The following is a 17519-nucleotide window of genomic DNA, read 5'->3' as shown; positions in this document are numbered from 1 at the left end:
CTCCGGAACGGCTATCCTCGAAAGGGAAACGAACTGGAGGAAGGGGCTTTTCCTCGAATCGTGGCATATTCAACGCACACCTGGGAATGTTAATCGCTCGCTTGGCACTCTCGCCTCGGTTTACACACACGGATTACGTGCCGCAGCGAGGGGCTTTGTGCGAGGCCAGAAAATGTGAGACTATAAGATGGAGCTGCAGCGAGGCCACTGTCACCCCGGAAGAAGAAGCCGAGCCGGCTTTGAAACCTCGGGTTTTTTGCCTTTTTGCATTGTATTGGTTGGAGCCTAATTACATCTCAGTTCAGAATTCAGTTGCTTAGATATAATGTTTCGACATTCTAAAGACACGTATACCCTACATTACGCGGACGTTTTTTTCTGAGCAGTAATCACGTCAAACGCATAAGAAAGTAGGCCAAAAACACAATGACAAAGTTCGGTTCAAACGTTTTGGGGGGCCAGTTTGAGAAAAACTTCAAATTATAAAATTCAGTTTTAACATGGGAAATTTCAGAGTCTAGAGTCGCACTGACATTGAGAATTTCTTGACACCAAGCGCATTCATCACTGACAATATATAAAAGCATGGTGAAAGATGAATGTATCGAATATATAAAAGCACAATGGCCTGTGTTGACTTTGACAAATTCGAATATCTATTTTGTGAAACTTCCCAACATGTCATTTGTAGGTAGGAACTGCACGGAGCAACTCCACTTGATGGACAATGTTCTCTGAATCAGAACAACATCATCTGCAGTGGCAACAGACATCTTTGTTGGTACTTTGTTTTGGTGCAGGTGATCTGGCTGAAAACCCTTTCTACTACCGCGTTCGACTCTGGGCTGCAGATGCAGGTGAAGGCATACAGGGCTAACTCTTTGTGCTGTCTGCCTCCTAGCACATTTTCATACTTGGAGATCCCATCCTAGAATAACATAGCGTCATCGGTAACTTTGCCATAAAATACAAACTCTTCAGCTCAGATGAGCGTAATTGTATTCCGGTACTGTTGTGCAAGTTTGGATTGCTCTTCCTCCAGGAGATGTTGTCTAACGGCAAGCCTGCTGTCTGTGATACACTTTTGATGGGTGGAGTGCACTTATTTTTTTAAAATGTGTAGGATGCATAGGCGTCGGCTGGGGAGTGCAAAAGCGGCACTTTTCTCCCCTCCTATACCGCACAAATACTCGTCCTGCTTCTCCACTTTTCGTCAGGCCAGCTTCTGCATTTTGGCATGCCCTAATTAGGTGAAATTGGTGATCGGAAACTTTTTACCACGTTTACTTTGTGACTCCAAAACCAGAAGAGAAGGAGCAGGGGGGCACGCTTCTGTTGGGTTTTCTTTAGCGGGAATGCAGGTGCACACCACAAAAAAACTAAGCCTGCCACCATGGGACGGCCTTACAAAAACATTTCGCCTCTAGCATTCTTTTAGAAAAACTAAAGTTTTTCCTTCTTGCGAATTTTGGACCGATTTTATCCAATACCTGAGTGAGCTACGCATTCTTTATTTCTTCACGACTGCATCGCCTAACGGCCCCTCAAGGAGCGTATCAAACGTGTTTGAAAGGGTGGCTTCTGTGCTTTCTCTCCTGCTAAACTCTAATCAGAAACTGTTGCTTCGAGTCGGAACTTGTACATTTACATTTTCCCCACAGCTCTGCTGAAGCTGCAAGGCGATGACTGCAAGGAACGAGTATCCGGTGCATATAGTATTATCCCGACCTCTTTGGACCTCCGCGTTCACAGACAAGGCGAGTGAAACTTCTTAACATTAACACAATAAATGAATGCTTCAATTGCTGGGTGCTGAGATGCACCCTCATGATTTGCAAGGGGGGCAACAGCGTCTAGGAGTGCATGCCTAAAGTCATTTCCTGTATTCAATGGTGATGAGCAGCTTCGGCCTCCACCACTCCCCTACCCTGGCCCAATTTTGAAACAAACTGGTACTGCCTACCCTTTGGATCCTCTCGCTTCTCACGATTACTTCGTAAATGAATAGAAGTCTCGTTGCGTCCGGTAAAGCAGTACTTTGGGCTGCCATTCGAAAGGCGAAAGAGTAATGTTCGTTTTTGCTCTGATGCTAAATGGCAGAAGGAAGGGGAAAATTTTGATTTTCACCATAGCGGATAGGAGTGATCCTTTAGCCTAGGAGACCATACGACGACTGTGATGTGTTGGCGTTGGGCACCAGGAGGTGCTGGGTGGGAGGAATGGCCACGACAGTGATGGGCCTTGCGAGTCAGCTAGCCAGAACGACAGTGACGACGAGAAAGAAGAGGATCGCGCGAGAGTGATCGCGGTAGCTGGTACGCAAACGGCTGAAAGCGCTGAAAGCGAAGCGGCTGAACAAGGCGTGGTTTCGTGGGAACTACCCCGTGGGATGCATGGTCCACGGGCCACCTGGAGCACAACCGTCGCTTCCCTCCGCCAAAGCACGAGCGCGCATCTGGAAGACGTCGTCGCGGCCCTGGTGCGTCGACTGCTGAAGTTCCGGTCGGGATGTTGGGCGCTGCCGTTCCTTCTGTTGGAGCCGTTAAAAACGCGTCGCGACTGAGCGTATTTTAACTTGCCTAATGGGCATTGCTCTCGGTCCCTCCCAACTACGAGGCCAATTTGTGTACCTTCTAACTGCGTGCTGCGTGCCCGTGTGACCCAAGACCATTCTGTCTTTAACGTACCAGCGTCTACTGTCCTAACACCTCTTAAATATAATCTTCGGCGGGATAACTAGCGTTTGACTCTTCCTGCGTTGTCCTTGGCCCATTCATAACAAAAGTGGCGAACCTGCCAGGATCCGAATTTATCATCTGTAGAGTTGAGCCTTCCTATTCTACTGTTCGCATATCGCAATACATCAAAATTTATATAGCTTGATTGGAAAAGATAAAGAAACATGGACAAGAGCTACGACTGACTGGTGCAGAGCTTCGAAATTATTTTGACACCAAGCGCAAGAAGCTTAAAGCAGAGTTAGCTCTGAAAACAGAGACCCGGCGACTTGGTGTCGATGCTGCTTGATTACAACAAGGTGGTGAGCGCAAATAATCGATCCTGAGGCTATATCAGGGAAATAAAGACGAAGAGGAAAGAGAGGCATTCAAGGAGTATGAGAAGAGGAAGGACAAGGATTAACGAAGGATAGCCACCTTCAAAAAGCAGATCGCTGCTCTGGAATGGCGAGCATGCCTCATTCGACCTAATGACCTATCTCTTTCTTTCGTAAATGTGCCATGCTCCGAACCTAGCATCCCGGCTTCTAGCTCAGTGACTGTTCAACCAAAGCTTCACTTAAAAGCACCTGACTCCACTGACGTTAACGCAGAAGTTACCGAGGCAGATGAGCCACAGGGTTCTCTAAGTTTGGAAGCTTGTTCAAACAGCGTCCCGGACGACATTATTCCAAAAGAACGCCAAGGTGGCAGCGAGATGTTTTCATGCTCACGAAGGCTACAAGGGAAACGAAAGCGCCGCAGGATGGCTGCGATGCATTCCGCCACGAAACATCGAAAACATCCTCCTGTACTCCGCATAGCCACGTATCTCTAAAGCAAGGTTTTCAAATGCGTGTTTACGATTGCGAGACCCGATGTTTGCCTAAGTTGAGTGGCCAAAGCAAATGCAATGTGATGATCCAGGCTTGAGATTTTCAATAGGCTCAGTACGTCGTAGGAGTGTAAGGATGTGCAACCTTTCCGCAGGAGCAACCACCACCATCTGGATCACCCTGCGAAGTCGTACGGAGGCTAAAACGACTCCGCATAAGCATTTGCGCAAAGGGGTAAATCCAGACGCAAACAGAGGAGAAAGCCACAAAAGCGCAAACAACGTAATATATTCCCAAGACTTCAATACAGCCCTTTTTTTTACCGGATTGCCGGAACACAAACACACTCCAAATAGGCGCAGAAAAAGAAAGCTGGGGGCGTTTCAAAGCAGAGGTTCATGCTGCCCGACGCGGAAGAGGCACCGTATTTTTTAGGCCACCGTAGGCTTCCCCGGAAAGCACGCATGCATGGACATGGCAATCTGACTTTGAGTAACGATTTCCGGCTGTACACAGCTTCCCACGCTTTATCTTTTTGTAGTGCAGTTAAGCATAGATAACGTTAGCTTAGAACATTTTATATTTACACGTAGGAGGACTTGTGAGGCACTTTGAGAGGACTGTTTGAACTCTTCTGTGCCCGTACGAACTGCTTTTGGGACTTGGTTGGATTTTAGTGTGCTAACTTTTATGTTCAAATGAACGCGAACATTGGGAGTGGGCTGTGTGACGTGTGACTTTTCGAGATAAATTGGTGTCTACACCCCCTCTGTGACAGAGACTCCATCACCACCTTCTCTAGATTAGTTCTTTCTAAGAACTTTCTGAAAAGGCGGGTAGTGTAGTGAAGGGTCAGTGCAGTCTCGTGGCCAATCCGCCGAACCTGTGTTGCAGCGCATGCCGAAGAGAACGGGCCAACAAGAAGGAAGAAGGAGAAGAAGGAATGACGTCGGAAGCTGTTCGTTCTCGGAGGCATCAAGACGGCCACCCTCGCGACGTAGGCCCGAGGAGCGTCGCTGGCTCTTCTGGCTCTTCGAGGAGCGTCGCTGGCGTCAATGGCCACCCTCGCCGTGGCGCAGGCCTAACCGAAACCCTTGAATCCCCTCGCTAGCCATCGGCCGCCGTCGCGTCCCTGCATGCGAGAGACCACCTCAACGACTACAGCAACCTGCTCTGTGGCCAGCCATAAGAGTACGTCTCCGCGTCGTCGCATCATCAATCGTCGGGTCGCGGAATTGGAGGTTGTGAGTACATGAATTTCTTCGTGACTTTGTTTACTATCGTCCGCACATTTGTCTTTACGCGTGCAGCCCGTCTGTGAGCTGTTGTGTCTACACTGGCTTCGTACATTATCTAGCTAATATATATGTTGTGTGCGTGTGCGAGAACACAGTAGTTTATGCTGGTGACTCTCTACGCAGTCCGGCCCAACATTCCTTACAAAAGTGGCGAGCCTGCTTAGGGACTGAGCGTGAGCTAACTTGCTTTCTGGACACTTTTCTCGGACCATCCCTACTACGAGGCTAATTTGTGCACCTTCTAACTGCGTTCTGCCCGTCCGTGTTACACAAGTCCTTCCTGTCTTTAACGTCCCAGCGTCTACTGTCCTGTGCATGTAATTAGTCCTCTGAAATATAGTCTTCGGCGTGATAACCAGTGCTCGACTCTGCCTCCGTGGTCCTTGGCTCATTCATAACATTGGTCATCCAACCGAGCTACATCTCAAGCATGCGTGTTTATTTAGATCCCATCAATAAAATCCGCCGGACGCGCCTCGTACGTACCTATGGTTGAAGCAATATTCCCCGATTATGCTTGTCACTCATCGTATTCACCCTCGCGTAATTTATAATGCATTTATTGTCGCTGCTTGCAGTGCGAGGCAGACACCTCCCCATTTTAAAAAACAACTGTTTTTGCTGTAACACTTCCGCCTTCGCGGCGCGGACATAGCACACAATGCGCGCTGATCGTGTGAACTTTATAATCGGATTAAAAAAAGAATAAGGATCTCGTAGATTTAAAAAAAAAAATCGGTAAACGCACAATGTTCATTTTTTTGTTAATCAGGCTAAATTGTTCTTTTAGGGGGAAGCGGTGGGCTAAAACCAACACGCGTTCAGTCATGTCAAAGCGTAGCGCGCAGCCGTTCGCTTTTGTGTACAACTTGCAATGCGCAAAGGAATTCATTTTATCATAAAGAAACCCTAAATCTTTTAAAAAAAAGTTTGGCGTTCTGAGGGAAAGGTACGACATTTTTGTAAGTGGAGGTGAGTGGAGGCGGGGTGGGCACTTGTTTTTACCTTTCCGTTTACAGCAAACGCTGTGGGCTGTGTCACAGTTAGGCTTAGCTGACGTGGCGCGTTTTGAATGACAATCTAAGAAAATTTTGCTCAGAAAATAATTTTTTCTCCCCGAACATGGGCGCGATAGATTAGTTGTACCGTTTCCCCAAGACTGGCATTGCACGTGCCAGTGGTCTCTCTGAAAGACCAAGTCGTTGACAACATCAGTGTTCGCATTTAAGGCGGCGCTACATCGGCGTGGTTTGCGCAGTAGCTACATTTACAACCCCTCAACGTTTGGGATAGGGTTGTTACTCTTTTTACAAATTGAGCTCGTCATGAACGCGTGTTTTGAATTGGTGTTGTGGTGAAACAGGTGGGGTGTGACAAAACATGGAAGAAGACGTACGCTGCTTTTTAGGTACGGCGGTTATTCTACGATGCCAGTGAGGACCCGGCCGCAGCTTTTATGCGGGGTAACATACAGTGCGGCTCATGAAGGTAAACCGGTGAACTGACCGCATCTTGCTGACCTCTACCAATATGTTTACCGTGCTCTTTGTATGCGTTTTATGCTTACGAATCCGCTCACCGACGCCTTCAAAGCACGTTGGTCTAGATACAGCTCACTAAAAACGTGCGCGATACAAAAGCCAAGCAGCGATGCAAGGGCTCTTGACCAGCACGTTAGCTCTAACTGGCGCATTTGAACAGGCTAGTGACCGTCGGGCTGGCTGACTACATTGTCCAGAGAACCTTTCGGCTCGTGCACGACTACCTTGTTGTGTTGCAATGCACGAATGAAGGTTTTTTGCATCACGTTTATCACACACTGGCGACCTTTCGGAATTGTTTGGCTTTCTTGGTGTTTACCGATGAGCTCCCTGAAAACCCTGAGATCAAGGTTTTTATCTAAGATGTTACATAAGAGAGAGCCATCTTTGTTAACAGTATTAGTCGCGCTGCAAAACGCTTATGCGGCTGTTTACCTTGGCACATCACAAGGTGTTGAGAGAGCCATTGCACAGGGTTGCCTTTTAAACTCTCGTACAAAATCGTGTGTCCATGCAATGATCAACAGCTTTCACTAGCAAATTCAGCTTCCCCGGTCAGCTGGTGTCAAGCCGAGTTAACTACGTCGGTGGCAGAAACATTTCATCTTGATCTAAGACGTCAGATCAGAGAGAGCCACCTTTGTTAGCGGAATGAGCCAAGCTGCAAAAAGCAGATGCTGTCGTTAACTTCGTTACTTTACAAGGTAGTCAAGACAGCCATTGCGCAGGGTTGCTTGTTGAAGCCTCTTGCAAAATTGTGTTGTCAGTCAATGAACAATAGCTTTCAAAATCAAATTCAGCTTCTCCATTCGGTGTGTATCTGTTCGAGTAATTGAGTTCAGTAGAAGAAACAATTCACAAAAAATAAAGACAATCGTGAATCACACGAGCAGCAGGTTGAGAAACACGAGCGAAGAGGCGAGGTTGCTGCAGTACCAACATCCACATGATTTAACATAATTTAAAGAAAATCGGAAGTAGGGCACGTGTGGACGTAGTATTCTCACCTCCTCACAAGTTGCCAAGGTTATGCGAACATACCAGACCGAACTAAATAAAGAACAAGGAGCGCAACGCTCAGCATCGGAATAAGTACGTTAGATATGTTAAACGTGTTGTGTATCGCCTTCCTCTGAATTGTGGAAAGATTTAACTATGACAAAAAACAGCCCGCAGTCTCAATATTCGATTCCACAAATTTGCAAATAATTTGCGCCGTGGCAATAGATACACTTTGCTGCTTACTACGTAGTTCTTAAGATGGCTTTTATGCTCCCTCATTGGAAAATTGTGAAGTGTTTTCAGGTCGACATACCATGCACCAGGGAAATTGTGGAACGAGTGAATATTCAGACGGGGCATGACAAGTGCAGCAGTGTGCTATCTTTGCAACTTTCAGACAAAGAAATTGAATTTCTTCCGGTTGATGGCGGCGCGCAGGCTGTTAACCGGTATGTCTGAGTGTGCGAAAAATTTCATCTTGTGGGGCTTCAGTTAAGTTTTTGTTTTTTTCTGTTTTTCTGTGTTTCAGTTTCATCTGGAGCGTTTATAAAGGAAAGTATTGTAGATAAACTTCAGTTGCTGTAGCACTATTGTGATGTGTCTTCTCTGTCACTCTTTTTTTGCAGTGAATCATACGTGATGGTATACTAACTACGGCAGTGAATTACATTCTTAAATCAAGCTAGATCAGTTTCATTCAAAGTTTTTGTTTTCGGCATGTAGCATAACTGCTCAGCAAAAAAATAAAAACCCTCGTCTTCTGAGCATAACTTCTTGTCTTACACTTTGTTCTTGAGCGTGCATTGCTCTGAGTTCTTTTTTGTAATTGATATCGAAATATGACAACTATACTCTGTAAAAGGTAATAAAGCTTCATGGTATAGCTTCAGGTGTTGAGATGTTTAGTTAAATGTGAACCTGTACTTGCTGTGAAAACCTCAATGCTTTTTTGATACATGCCTTGAACCAATACTTCATCTCTAACTATACTTCATACAAAAGCCAGTTCTGTAGCTGGTTTTGGCACAACCTTAATTCTAAATGCTTCCACTAAACACCGTGTGAATAGACAAAGCTACACGCTATTTGTACTTTTGTTGGCTAGACTTTTAGTTATGATGCTTATGGTTGCGTCATACAGCAGAAAGTTGCAAGGATATTTTCATCAATTTTTAATACCGAACCGCGTACATGGTGGGCTGTCGTGTCAGCCTAAGGATGAGCAAGCTAAGGAACCCACTTCACCAAGGGGTAACTGGCTGCCTCCCCTATTTATATTTATATTGAAACAACAACTTACAGGGCAGTCATTGTTTTTATGAATAGTGGTGACGACAATTACTATAGAAATTTCCACAGTAAAATTTACCATTACTATAAGATTTTACTAGCAATCTTCCCAAGACAAATGTAAATACTCTGCGGAGTTGCGTGCCCACGAAGTGTGTGCTGCAAGCGTTTATAAATATGGTTCTGCAAAAGAAGCAACACCAGGGGCTTTTTCTTAAGTATTTATGAAGCTAGAGTTTTGGTTGAAGGCACGTTTTCACAAAGCCTTCAGATTTGCAAGTACCAAGTCTTCCTGATTATAAAATTTCAGTACTAGAACCAGAAGTGCGGTGACACGACAAAATCGTGTTTTGTTATCGCCTGGACGTGCGCTGTACATGTCTGTGCTTAAATGTTCGATTTTGAACATCCGCCGGATGTCTTAGTGTCCATCTTGGGTGTCTGTCGCACATCTGTCACACATTCCCAAAATGAGCAATTTCTTTTGCCCCGGAACATCCCATGGACGTCCGTAATATGTCCACCAGTTTCTGCGGGTGAACAACGGGCGTTTCATACTGATTTCCGATGGCTATCCAAATGTGCTACACCGGATGTCGGACGGACGTTCGATGAACACGTGTGGGCCTATTGGAAGCACAGAGAAAGGTAAATTACGCAGACCCGGCATCCAATCGTGCAGCTGGGATGGCATTGAAACTTTACTCCTTATCACGTGAGCCAGTCGTGTTGAGAACCTGTACCTCGTAGGGTAGACGGAACAAGTATATAGGTCGCCTAGGCAACCCTGCATCCTTCGTGCACGTGTGCTTGGGAGCATGAGCAACGCGGAGACAAGCGCAAAGCTTATGGGAGCTGTTTTAAACAAGCGTAAAGCTTGTCCTATTCATAATTTTGCAAACCTGAAATGGAATTTAGGTGTGTCTTTGTAAGAATCTTTAATGCAACTTTTTGTGTAAAGTCTTGTTTGAATAGCAAATGAACTTTCTAAGCTGTTGACGATCCCAAATGTGAAGATATTTATACTACTATTCCAGCACCTAAGCTGCCTCCACCATTGCAAGTGCGGCTGCAAATCGCATTTTTCTCAAAAATATGCTTTGCCTGTTATCCTCATTGGACCCAGACGTCCGGCCCAAGACTTTCACGTTAAAAAGATGTAGGAACACCAAGTTTTCTGGGCATTAGCTAACTCAACCAGTTTCATTGGCGATTTATTTTTTGTAACAGCGATGGTGCTTAAGCTGGGTAAGGCGGGCGAAAATCATAGCCGAGGACGCGGGACTAATTTTACAACCGGTCGAAGGGGCAATACAATATTACAATCCGGCCTTTGGAAACGCGTAGTCGGGTATCTTGCTCCATCGGTTGTTGCGACGACTAGGGCAGCTTTACAAGGCCAAGAGAAGAATTTAAACAAGAAATAAATATACTACAAGGCCGAAAAGCAAACTCGGTAATCAAATTCTTAATTAGTGTTCCACGTTCTGGACGAAATCAGCCGAACGGTGGCCACTAATTGAGTTTAATATTTTTAGCATACGCTCATCCCGTTGCGGCTCCGCAGCTCTTGAAGCTTTTACCACAAAACCGGCAGACGCACGTAAGTGGTAGAAACTTTATTAACCGTGTGTTCGTTTCTCTTTTCGGCACTAACGACGACATCATGAGGAAAACTTAACCTGGTTGCCAAGCATTATCTTGGTGTTCAAGCAAACTTAGCCTAACCTAGAACAAGCTCGGTGCGGCCGTGAGCCTCCCTATTTGCCCTGTCTCCACGCCAGTAGTACGAGGCTGCCCAACTGTTTTTCTGAATGTTTGTTAGGGACACACGTCTTTGATCTTCGTAGTCCTTGCTTTAACATTGCACATGCATTGGGCCCATTTAACTCACATACACATTCTTGTAAGATAAATGGGTGAGTGAGTTTTTAGAGCTAATTCAGGTAGCCTTTATGAAAGAGTGCATTTTTGGTTTTATGCGGCGTAATGGGTGGGTGGTCGTCGTATTCACACAGCGGACAATAGATGGAACGAACTAAACTCGATCTGGCGATGTTGGCGATGTAAAGCATATGCTCTTAATTGAATAATCTGTGATAAAAAATCCAGAATGCACCATCTTAGTCTTTTCTGTTCTGTGGACGTTTTTAGTTTAAAGTGAAGCTGCACTTGTCGTCTTCTGACAGAAAAAATTAGTGAGCCCACGAGAAATGTTACGGACATACAACCAGCATACGCTGTTGAAAATTCCATCAACCAACCATGAAGATTCATTGCTGGCACGGTTCATTGCGTTTTGTGGTCGCCTCGGAAAGCTTGATGTACGTAGGAAACTGTAATTGAAGCTGCTGAAAAGGGACGCTGGAAGGTGTTGGCAGGCTTGCGGCGCAATGGCGGCAGATGTTGGCTCGACGCAAAGCTCTACTACTGAATTGATCAAGAAAAGGCGTTTTCTGAATGAATGACGTCAGAAAGCCAGCATTCATACCAGAGTGAAGCGCTTGTAATACCAGAAACATAGTTGTGACATTGGCCGTTTCGAGAAAATGACAAAAGCTTCCTTTTTGGAAAGGTGTTGCCTAATACTTGGCAGGCACGCTGAGCAATGACGGCAGATGTTGGCGTCACGACAAACTTGACTGCTGTGATGATGGTGGAAAGGCGTTTTCTGAACGAATGCTGGCAACAAGCCAAATTTTATTCGATAGCGAAGGGCCGATATAATAATGAAAACATAGCTGTGGCATTCGGCACATCCAAAAAAACTATTACTGCCTTTTTGATCAGGTGCTGCTGAGAACTTGGCATATTAGAGAAGAGCTAATTTCATTAGCGCTTCTTGGTTTTAGGTCACAACTTAGAGGCCTAGTATCGAACTATACAGCCTTTATTCCACGTTTTTGGTTTGAGGAGGGGCAGTGCCGACACTTACGTTGAAACATGAGGAGTTTTTTTCGCTGTCACAGGGTCAAGCCATGTTCATTTATGTTGTGGTTTATAACACGGGCTGAGTCCGCTGGCAGAACCGTCCGTGGCATGGCTTACATTTTACGCAGCAGACTACCGCGCTTACAATTTACAGACTACGCCGATCCTCCTTATATTATTCAGCTGCCTTGATACACATCCAACCACAGTGTTATTCCACAACATAATTTTCATTCCGGGCGCGCATGCCATTTCACTTTTTACTTTTCAACTTCACCAAGACCTCTCAAAAACTGCATTACCTTTGCCATTGTATAGATCAATCTACCATGCAGGACCAGGACAGGACGTTTTTAGGCGTGTCACAAGAATGGCGGTACCGTCATGGGTGAAAACATTTTACTTAAAACTTCACGCTGGCGTTCTACTCGTAAAGAAGTGGCAGAAGGAGAAGGGTTGGTAAGTTCCAGGGGGAGTTCAGTGATATTCGTTCAAAAAACACGAGTCGATCGAACATATGTTTTATAGTGTTGGGATGCGGTATTTTCCTGTGACGTGCTTCAACGCACATAAAGAAAGATTTTCCGTTAGACGCACGCGGAATCCGGTTTTTGCCAATCGAAAGTGAGGACGGTTTACCATACGACCTTGCATTGTTCTGGTCCTGCATGGCATTTGGAAGACGCGTTATGGCCGTATGCCATCATGATGTTGGGGTCAAATGCTTGAAGGAGTATTTTTCGCTGTCCATTCTGTTGCTTATTTAAGTATGGAGGGTGTAGAAACTTTCTAATCATCCTTGCGGCACAGATGCGATTATCATCATCAATGCCCGTAATCTCTTGTGCGCAGCTCGCGCTCGAGCTGCTTCGTCTTTCTCTGTTCGCCATTTTATAAATAAAACACCACACCCCCATTGCATCACCTAGACGTCTCGGCCCTTGGTTCGCTTATTCCACATTTTGGTGCCGAAACCCGGGAAAAAAGCCCGCTGAGATTCGGGGGCATCCGAACTTTGGCCTATTAGGAGGACCCCTCGAAAGCACGACACGAACTTTGACTCCTCACCTGAGACGATTTTCCCCGATGACCTCTGGCAGCGATAATATAAATGGTGAGGAGAGCTCCACTGCTCATCGCGCAATTTAAGATTCAGCACCTTATATGCACGAACGGAGTATTTCTCTGTGTATGATGCGGCTTCAGGAATTTAACGCAAGAAGAAAAAAAACGCGGTTAATCGCTGGAGAACTGTGCCAAGACGCGAAAGCAACGTTAGATATGCCCCTACAGATCAGGGATGTGCGCGAAATGGTGACGATCTTTCTGCGCCAGGTACGAATAACTGAAGTGGAATTGAGATTTGTGAATGAGGAGATCGAACCATTTATTGACATCGACACCTAGACCAGGAATTCGCTACCAACATCAAAAACGAAGACGAAAACGTTCACGTTATATGCCGCATATATTGCCAATTGAAAAACAGAAAATGTGACGTCCTGAAGCAAAGCCAGATCTTCGAGCCATTAAATTTATCAACAAGTTTCAGAGAAGTTTTGACAACGACAGAACAATTCTGTCACCCGGATGATTTAAGAACTCCAGATAAGCCTCGATGACAAACTCGGCATGCGTCACAGCTCCTACCGCATAAAGAGCGTGATAGTGTGACAGCTTTGTTGGCTGAATGTGGTTGTCAGGCAGAAGACGCCTTGCTATCGTGTGCCATCCAAGAGACAAACGATGTGAGCACAAGCAAATCGTCTCCCTTGACGTCGGAACAAGCTACGGATCGGGAGTATTCCGAAACTGACATCACGGATGTAACACCTGGAAAGCGAAAACGGCAAGATGAGACGCAAGTGTTGTCAACTAAAATACAATCGATGGACAACGGCGATGAGCGGAATACTGACATTTTTCAGAGTCATCCCAAAGGGGATTGTAGTTACACCCATCGTTCAACACAGCCGAAGCGTTTGCGATAAGCCCCCTTTTATGAAATAGAATGCATCTCTCATTGACAGTCCAACTAGGAAATTGCGAACGTCTAGAAAGAAGCATGAAAGAGCAAAAAAGCTCTTTTCACGCGGAGAAATATTTAAAATGGTTGTGTACATATCCGAGTCCAGGGGCGTCGAAGATAAATTTGAAATTTCCGCATGGCTTCGTCGTCTGCACTGACTGTACCGGCTTGTGCTCCGAAGACGCCCTCTGATGCAGCTTCGCCCACCGATCACCTGAGAGTATCCGACAAACACGAACCAACTGAAGGGCCCTACTGGACGCGGACTGACCACGGCTACTGTGTTGGCGGGAAAGATGGGGCCGGGAAAGATGTAGAAACTTTCTAATCACCATTGCGGCACCGATGCGAATATCATCATCGGTGCTCGTTTTCTCTCGTGAGCAGCTCCCGCTCGAGCTGCTTCGTATTTCTCCATTCGCCAATTTTGTGAATAGAGCACTAAACCACCATCGCATCACCGGCACGTCTCGGCCCTTGGTCATCTTGTTCCAAAGAGGGCTTAGCCTGAGCCTCCGGAATTGTTGCAGGTGATGGAAACATTAACGACCATGAAACAATTTTAGCTGGCTTTCTTCTACCCAAGCGTCAGTTACCAGTTTTATCAATGTATTGTGTTATGCAAAACACTACATTGTTAGGCAATAAAAGGCAACAAAACACCAATAAAACACAGATAAGGCAACAAAACGCTATATTGTAAAGCGAGGCAATAAGAAAAAGTGGCTGTGGTGCAGTGGTAACGCACTCGCTTTTTGTTGCAAAGTAAGTGGTTCGATCCTCAGTGTGTTAGTTTTTTTTCGCCGACAGGACAATATAATTTTACTTTAAACGGAAAATGTGCCTGTTATTCATAGTTTTTAACCAAAATTGATTTCCCGATGTGATGTAGGTTTATTCAACAATTTTTTTTTGAAGGTAATAGCGCAAAGAAACGGGGACAAAGAAAGGAACACACGGACAAGCGCCTTCTATCAACTGCGTGGTTTATTAGAAAAAACACAGACTTTTATACCCTACAACACTGGGCAGATCAGTACAAGAACCCATCACCGGCACACATAGCAAAAAAAGTGTACACTCCTCAATTCACACCAACACTGATAGTAGCGACAGTTCCTTATCTAACACTGTTACTGAGGGATGGCTTACACAATCTTCTTTTTGGTGGGAAATATGGAATGCCTCAACGATCTCTCTTGACGTTTTATTGTGATTCTTGAACAAAATGACAGTGTTGTCGAAGCATGGTGTACATCCACACGCGTTGCAATGTAAAGCCAAATGTGTGCACGGGCGTCCTTTTAAACTAGATAAGTGTTCTCTCAGTCTTATATTTATACACCTTCCAGTCTGACCAACATACACGTGACCGCACGTCATTGGTATCCGATACGCGACATCTTTTATACAATCAACAAATTGCTTTCCGTGTCTTACAGTACACTCATTCTTGCCTTCATTCTTTCCTTCTTTTTCATACTTTTGTTTGACCATGCAACACACACTTCCTATTTTGTTCTCTGCAGAGAACACCAGTTTTACATCGTAATTTTCTGCCACCTTCTTAATTCTAAGGGAGAGTCCATGCACGTAAGGTATCACAGAAACCTTGGACCATTTCTCTCTGGTCCTGCTTTCTTCCGTCGTGCGCTGTTTTTCCTGTTTTAACTTTCGGAGCAACCGGCCACACGATGCAAGCAAAACAATTTGCGGATAACTAGCGTCCCGCAACCGGCATATTTGTTGTCCGAAAGCGTCATTCATTGCGTGACAGCACGACTTAAGCAAGGCAGATCTTAAGCATTACTCAGCAATCCCATTCTTGACCAACCACGAATGGTCTGAGGCGTAGCTAAGGAGAGGTTTTCCAGCACGGGGAGAATACGTCCAGCATACATGATCCGATTGAAAGGTCAATTTTGTATCAAGGTACTGCAGCATATTATTAGCGGGTACTTCTGACGTGAACATGAACCCCTTGCCTCGTAACTTAAACGCGTCTAGCACCCGCTTCGTGAACACTTCTTTGTCGACGTTTGAGCCCACAACTAAGTAATCGTCCACGTACCTGAACACCTTCGTAACAACGCTATCTACATCGTTGGCCAGCTCTCGGTCCACACTACTCAGAAAAATTGTGCTTAGGACAGGGGCCACCTTCGAACCAATGCACACACCTGTAGTTTGTGTAAACGTCTCGTCACCAAACCCGACAGGTGTATTGTTCAAGTAGAAATGTGGAAGCTCTAGAAACGATTCCACGGTCATTCCACAAGTGTTGCGGAAAGCTACTTCAATATTCTCCTTACTTATGCATTCGTTGACGGAGAACATAAAGAATCATGTGGCAGTGAATAATACAAATCCTGAACGTCAATACTGAAGCCCCAGCTGTTGTCTTCACAGCCAGACTACAGAAAATTAACTAGATTCTCAGAGTTAGCCAAAAAAACGGGTCACGCGTGCTCATGGAATTCCACATCTTCTGTAAAAACCCAGAAACGACCCCTTGCCATGTACCCCGCTCCGAAACAATTGGCCTAAACAGAACACCTTGCTTATGTGTCTTAGCGGAGAAAAACACATCCAGCTTCAAACCTTTTGTGCTCTTAACCTCTGATGCTAGTTTTTTCTTGGTTACATCTTTTCAACAACTCTACCGCCCGTTTTTTCACACTTTCCACATTGATTTCAGTATTGCTGAAGCATTTTCCGACTGCCATGGAAGCCTTTTCTAAATACAAAGCATCAGGCAGAACCACTAACTTTCCTTCTTTGTCGGCCTGAACAACACGTAGGTTGTTGTCAACCAAATACTTGGCAGCTTTACCGACATTCAGCCCAGTCCTAGCGCGTATTGAAGTTTTTGCCACGACGTCGACACATTCCACCACACATCTGTCCCTTTCGTTTTCAGGTAGATACCGTGCAACGTCTCTTGTAAGTGCCAGCCTGTCGACTATGTCGAGTAGTGGTTCAACGCAGTACTTGGGTCCAAGCCTTAGGACCTCTTGCTGGCTCTCGTCCACCGTTGCGTCCCCTAGCACTAGAAGGCGTCCTTTGGAGGTCACTTTTTTCTGCTTCTTCGGTAGCCTTGGTCACACGTCGTCCCACAGGGCTTCGGTGAGCATCCTTGCCTGCTTGCGCCACTCACTGAAGGTCTTCATATTCACGCGTCCACCCACAGGAGATGTACACGCAACTTTTAGGCACTCCTTGAAGTGCCTAGTCTGTCTCTGGAACTCAGACCTCCAGGTTTTGCTCATCCTCTTCCAATGCCCATCTGAAGGTGGAAGCCACCCTGAGAGTAGCTCTATCTCAACGGGGCACTGCCCAATCCTTAGGTACCAGCTTAAAACGCGAGACCTGCATTCACAGACCGCAATGATGGGCACCAGAATTGTAGGGTTAGTGAAGTCTAAGTTAGGACATGAAGACAGCAGGCAAGAAGAACTAGAAATAAACTGAAGCATCACTGCGAGCCGGCCTAGTTGGAACTGATTCATTTTGAAGGTAATAGCGCACAGAAATGGGGACAAAGAAAGGAACACACGCACAAGCGCCTTCTATCAACTCAGTGGTTTATAAGAAAAAACACAGACTTTTATACCCTACAACACTGGGCAGATCAGTACAAGAACCCATCACCTTAACATAGCAAAAAACGTGTCCACTCATCAATTCACACCAACGCTGATAGTAGCGACAGTTCCTTACCTAACAATGTTACTGAGGGATGGCTTACACGATCTCCTTTTTGGTGGGAAATATGGAATGCCTCAACGATCTCGGTTGACGTTTTATTGTGATTCTTGAACAAAATGACAGTGTTGTCAAAGCATGGTGTACATCCACACGCGTTGCAATGTAAA

The 17519-nt window shown here is 45.5% G+C and overlaps 1 pseudogene; it reads right to left on the bottom strand.

Annotated features, from left to right (window-relative positions):
* Positions 1-14733: 14733 nt before the first annotated feature.
* Positions 14734-17153, bottom strand: LOC144165719 (uncharacterized; annotated as a pseudogene).
* Positions 17154-17519: the final 366 nt, after the last annotated feature.

Source organism: Haemaphysalis longicornis, unplaced genomic scaffold, assembly GCF_048455015.1.
Source record: "Haemaphysalis longicornis isolate Haplotype H1 unplaced genomic scaffold, Haemaphysalis longicornis Haplotype H1 scaffold_15, whole genome shotgun sequence".
NCBI classification, from domain to species: Eukaryota; Metazoa; Arthropoda; class Arachnida; order Ixodida; family Ixodidae; genus Haemaphysalis; species Haemaphysalis longicornis.
Note: the sequence above shows the minus strand (reverse complement) of the source record. Positions and strands in the feature narration are given on the sequence as shown.